This window comes from Sciurus carolinensis (genome assembly GCF_902686445.1).
Source record: "Sciurus carolinensis chromosome 19 unlocalized genomic scaffold, mSciCar1.2 SUPER_34, whole genome shotgun sequence".
NCBI classification, from domain to species: domain Eukaryota; kingdom Metazoa; phylum Chordata; class Mammalia; order Rodentia; family Sciuridae; genus Sciurus; species Sciurus carolinensis.
The window spans coordinates 3,580,112-3,585,832 of NW_025920112.1; the positions used below are offsets into that span (position 1 = coordinate 3,580,112).

The window sequence follows — 5,721 nt, forward strand, 5'->3', positions numbered from 1 at the left end:
CATAACTTTACATTTATTTACCTTCTTTCATTATATTGGGATCTGTATTATCTTTCCGATGGGTGATGCCTTATTACCTCAAATTAATTCGGGTTGCTTGCTATATCTGCTGTTTAAAATAACAGTGATTTCATGCAAAGAAAAAAACAATCTTTTGAATATAACTTTAAATGAACTGAAGTCTGGCTTATTTTGGAGCCATTCTGACATGCAGTAAGATGGAAAGAAGAGTCTTATCACAGGTAAGGTGTGACCCTTCACAAATCCTAAGTATTCTAGATCTGGAGCTGATCCCTGTTTTCTCTTTAATTCTCATTTTGCAAAGTATACATACATTGGTTCCCGAGTCTATGTGAATATCTGTCAACACAAAATGACATTACATCTGAAACATGAATCAAGGAGAGGCTGAGAGAGCTTTTAACTTTTCTTTCATGTAGTAGAGTGACTAAAAGGTTAAATCTTGCACCTTAGGTAAGCTAAGAATAGGGACTTGAAGTAAGATCCCTTTTTGATATTTTAAAAATCTTTAGTATGTTTTTTGTTCTCACATCAGGGAATTTGTTCCTTGGTATAGAACTTTTTAAGGAGGCTGAAAAAGGTTTAACTAATTACCTATACCCATGAATCCAAGGCCTGAAGTATCCAGGTATCCCTGGGAAACCTGAGTTGCTGTATGTTCTAGGACAGAGGATATTGTCCTATAGTGGTTATTTTTCTTTTTCTAGCTTATGGGTTCCTTAAGACACTTGTAATCCTATGTATTGAAACTTTTGATGGCATAATTAAGATTTTTCTTTGGTATCTTATAATCCCTATCAGTTAAAAAGTTTAGGAGCTCTGTAATAGCCTTGAAATTTCTCCTGTATGGTAGCACATAAAGGATGTCATCTACATATTGGAGAATAATTACAAATGTTTTAATCCCTGAATTTTGTTAAGTCATTAGCTAAATACTAATGAACAGTTTTCTGAACAGTTTTCCAAATCCTTGAGGAAACACTGTCCAGGTTAGTTGAGATTCACTATCTGGTTCCTCAAAGGCAAACAGATATTGTGATTGAGAGTCTAGGGGTACACAGAAAATGTTATATTTTAAATCTAACATAGTAAACCAAGCAGCAGCTGGAATTTCAGAAAACAGAGTACATGGATTAACAACAACAGGGTGGAGAGAAATTCTTGCTTCAGTAATTATTCTAAAGCTTTGGACTAGGCAGTTAACTTTTGAATTCCTAAAATGGGTAAATTCCAGGGGCTGTTGAAAGGCATTAAAAGTTTCTGTCATTTGCAAACTTTATTCACATTTACGAAAAGTCTAGTAGTATAACTAAAGTCTCAAAGGTTCTTGAGTCATGGACAAGAAGGTTTGCTGCTCGATATGAATATACTACAAAGTCTGAAAACTTTTCCTCTGGACCCTGCTGAATTTATCTGGGGTCTAGCATTTTCTCTCTGTGGGCAGGCAATTCTCTCCATGTTCTTTGTGCACATGCACTTATTTGAGCATAAGTTTACAAATCAGAGGTCAATTACTCTCCCAAATCAGCAAATTGTCCTGAGCTGGTCAGCATATTGAAGGTAATCTGAACTCCATTTTATTTATTTCTGTCTTATCTGACCAATGCTCTATCCAATTGAATTTCCATATTAATGCTCACCTTTGGAAAGTCAGGAGATAGCAAGGAGTCAATCGGTAGGTGGTAAGTCCTCATTACATATTAATCATAAGAGGCTTAGTATGAATGATGTGTTTGCTCCATACATAGAGCATGCACATTTTAACTCCCTTAATGTTGTAAACAGAATAGGTGCATGAGTTCTTTTTGGCCCCTCAGAACTTTGAGGATCATTTTACTCAAAAATAGGGTATAACCTGAATTTTGCTAATTCCTTCTCTGACATATTAACAGCAATAGGAATTGTTTGCCTTGTGACTTTAATTTCTTCCCTAGGAAGAAAATGGGGTACTGGAGCAGGAACTTTTAAAGGTAAATTACAGAGGTTCATTGCTCACTTATCCTCCTCTACATATGTATGACTTCTGGTCATCTGAATAGAAATTTTGTCCCCACCCTTCAGTATCTCTTTGTCCATGGGGAACTGCTTAAAGTTAAACACTAATTTTTTTATTGTTTTTATTTAGCTTTAATTTTTTACAGACTGCATTTTGATTCATTGTACACAAATGGGGTACATAATTTCATTTCTATGGTTGTACACAATGTAGATTCATACCATTTGTGTAATCATACACATAAATAGGGAAATGATGTCTGTCTCATTCCACCATTTTTCATACCCCCTCTCATTTTCTTCTACATATTCTAAAGTTCCCCCATTATTCTCTCAATCCCCACCCCCACCCATCCTATATATCATCCTCCACTTATCAGGGAAAACATTTGTCCTCTGGTACTTTGGGCTTGGCTTATTTCACTTAGCATGATATTCTCCAATTCCATCCATTTATTTGCAAATGCCTATTCTTCTTTATGGCTGAATAATATTCCATTGTGTATATATACCAGAGTTTCTTTATCTATTCATCTCTTGAAGGGCATCTAGGTTGGTTCCATAATCTATCTATTGTGAACTGAGCTGCTATAAACATTGATGTTACTGTGTTACTGTAGTTTGCTGATTTTAGGTCCTTTGGGTGTAAACCGAGGAGTGGGATAACTGGGTCAAAATGTGGGCCCATTCCAAGTTTTTTTAGGATTCTCCATACTGCTTTCCAGAGTGGCTGCACCAATTTGCAACTTCACCAGCAATGTAAAAGTGTGTCTTTTTCCCCACATCCATGCCAACATATATTATTTTTTATATTCTTGATAAAAGCCTTTCTAATTGGAGTAAGATGAAATCTTAAGAGTTGTTTTAATTTGCATTTCTCTAATTACTAGAGATGTTGAACACTTTTTCATATATTTATTAATTGCCTGTGTGTCTTCTTCTGTAAAGTGTCTGTCCAGTTCCTTGGCCCATTTATTGATTGGGTTCTTTGTATTTTTGGTGTAAAGTTTTGTAAGTTCTTTATAAATTTTGGAGATAAGTGCTCTATCTGAAGTGCATGTGGAAAAGATTTTCTCCCAGTCTGTAGGCTCTCTCTTCACATTCTTTTTTTTTTTTTTTTTTTTTTGGCAGTGCTGGGGATCGAACCCAGGGCTTTGTGCTTTCGAGGCAAGCACTCTACCAACTGAGCTATATCCCCAGCCCCACATTCTTGATTGTATCCTTTGCTGAGAAAAAGCTTTTTAGTGCTTTGGGAGTCTTCTTGAGGAAGTCTGATTCTAAGCCAACATGATGAAGATTCGAACCTACTTTGTCTTCTATTAGGTGCAGGGTCTCTGGTCTAATTTCTAGTTTTGATTCATTTTGAGTTGAGTTTTCTGCAGGGTGAGAGGTAGAGGTCTAATTTTATTTTATTGCATATGGATTTCCAGTTTTGCCAGCACCATTTGTTGAACAGGCTATCTTTTCTCCATTGTATGCTTTTGACTCCTTTGTCTAGTATGAACTGACTGTATTTATGTGGTTTTGTTTCTGTGTCTTCTATTCTGTACCATTGATCTGCCTATCTATTTTGGTGCCAATACCATGCTGTTTTTGTTACTATCACTCTGTAGTATAGTTTAATGTTTAGTATTGTGATACCTCCTGTTTCACTTTTTCTATTCAAGATTGTTTTGGCTATCTGAGGTCTCTTATTCTTTCAGATAAAGTTCATGATGGCTTTCTCTATTTGTATGAGGAATGTCATTGGTATTTTAATTGGAATTGCATTGAATCTATATAGTGCCTTTGGTAGAATGGCCATTTTGACAATGTTAATTCTGCCTATACAAGAACATAGGAGATCTTCCCATCTTCAAAGATTTTCTTCAACTTCTTTCCTAATGTTCTGTAGTTTTTATTGTACAAGTCTTTCACCTCTTTTGTTAGATTAGTTCCCAAGTGTTTTTTTTTTTTTTTTTTTTTTTTGAGGCTACTGTGAATGGAGTGGTTTTCCTAATTTATCTTTCAGAGGATTCATCACTTATGAATAGAAATGCATTAGACTTTCATGTGTTGATTTTATATCCTGCTACTTTGCTGAATTCATTTATTAGTTCTAGAAGTTTTCTAGTGGAGTTTTTTGGATCTTCTAAATATAGGATCATGTCATCAGCAAATAGTGACAGCTTTAGTTCTTCTTTTCCTCTTTGTATCCCTTTAATTTCTTTGGTCTGTCTAATTGCTCTGGCAAGTGTTTCAAGAATGATGTTGAATAGAAGTGGTGAAAGAGGGCATCCCTGTCTTTTCCAGTTTTTAGAGGAAATGCTTTCAGTTTTTCTCCACTAATAATGATGTTGATTGTGGACTTGGCATAGATATCCTTTACAATGTTGAGGTATGTTCCTACTATTCCTATTTTTTCTAGTGTTTTAAGCATGAAGGGGTGCTGTATTTTATCAAATGCTTTCTCAGCATCAATTGAAATAATCATGTCATTCTTAACTTTAAGTCTATTGATGTGGTTCCCAGAAGATGAAAGCTCTGAGAGCATGAATATTTCTGTCTCATAGAATTAAAGTTCTTTATTGCATTTCTACATCCAGTAATTAAATCTCCTAAAGACCATAAATCAGCTCCTTGATCCAAATAGAAGAAAGTTTCCATTACATTCCAACATCTGCATTTTCAACTGTGCTACCAGGTATGTTTTTAAATTTTCCATATCCTGTGCGAGTGTGCTTCCAATTCCCATGCTTTCTCCTTTCATCTTGGTATCCAGGCCCTGAGGGGAGCAGCTATATTTTTAGTAGACTTTTCCTGTCTGCTGTTTCCCATCCTTCCCACCCAGAAGCAGAAATCATACTGTTTCTGGAGGTTGGAATCCATGGCAGGAACACACATATTTAAAATAGGAAAGGTGCAGATGAATTTTCCATTCTTAAGTTAGAGATTTCCCTTGAATTCCTGATTAGGATCTTTTCTTCTCAGGATTCTAAATTTTTTCACCTATCTAAGCCAATTTAGGTCTCAGTCTCATACAGGTCATACAGAGGCAGGCAGACCAGCCTGATTGAGTCTGGAGTATTTAAAGTGATCAGATCTCCATTTACATTTCAAGAACTGTAGGAACTGCATTCTTTCCATTGAATTTTTACTGTGGCTAAGTACTGAATATAGCTGAATAAATTTATTTCTCTCTCTGCAGAGAGGGAATTCCTGAGGCTTATCATCACAACTGAATTCACTTTCCTTTATTACTATTAAACTTATTCACCTGTTCATGCTTCCACAGGAAAGGAGCCAATACCTTACCTTTATTCTTTCTTTGAAAATCCTCTCAAACTGTCCCTGTTCAGACACCAAAAGTAGGGGGCCTCTCTGCCATGCCCTGTGTAGATGAGAAAGGGGTTAACTGTCAGAGGAGGATGTTGGCTGTTTTTCAATCTGTCACCCACAAACTTACCTACTCAATGAACACACAAGAGCCAAAACTCTTTTTAAATGAGAGAGGGCATGATGAGTCTGGCCATATCAGCTCTGGCCACTAGGAACAACAACTTGGAGTGGCCCGACTCTCTTTTACTTATAGACATACAGGTAAAGGGTGAAAGATTGAGAAGAGCTACTTCTGTAATGGAAAGGATAGGGCGGAGTTAGAGGAACCATTCTCTCAGGGAAACTAGACAGAAAACAATCTGATTCTGCTAAATAAGTATGGCTTCC

The 5,721-nt window shown here is 36.2% G+C and overlaps 1 non-coding gene across 1 annotated transcript; it reads right to left on the bottom strand.

Moving 5' to 3' along the window:
- Positions 1–3,141: 3,141 nt before the first annotated feature.
- Positions 3,142–3,214, bottom strand: Trnas-cga (transfer RNA serine (anticodon CGA)). The gene has a single exon. It is a non-coding gene; the product is annotated as a tRNA-Ser (tRNA).
- Positions 3,215–5,721: the final 2,507 nt, after the last annotated feature.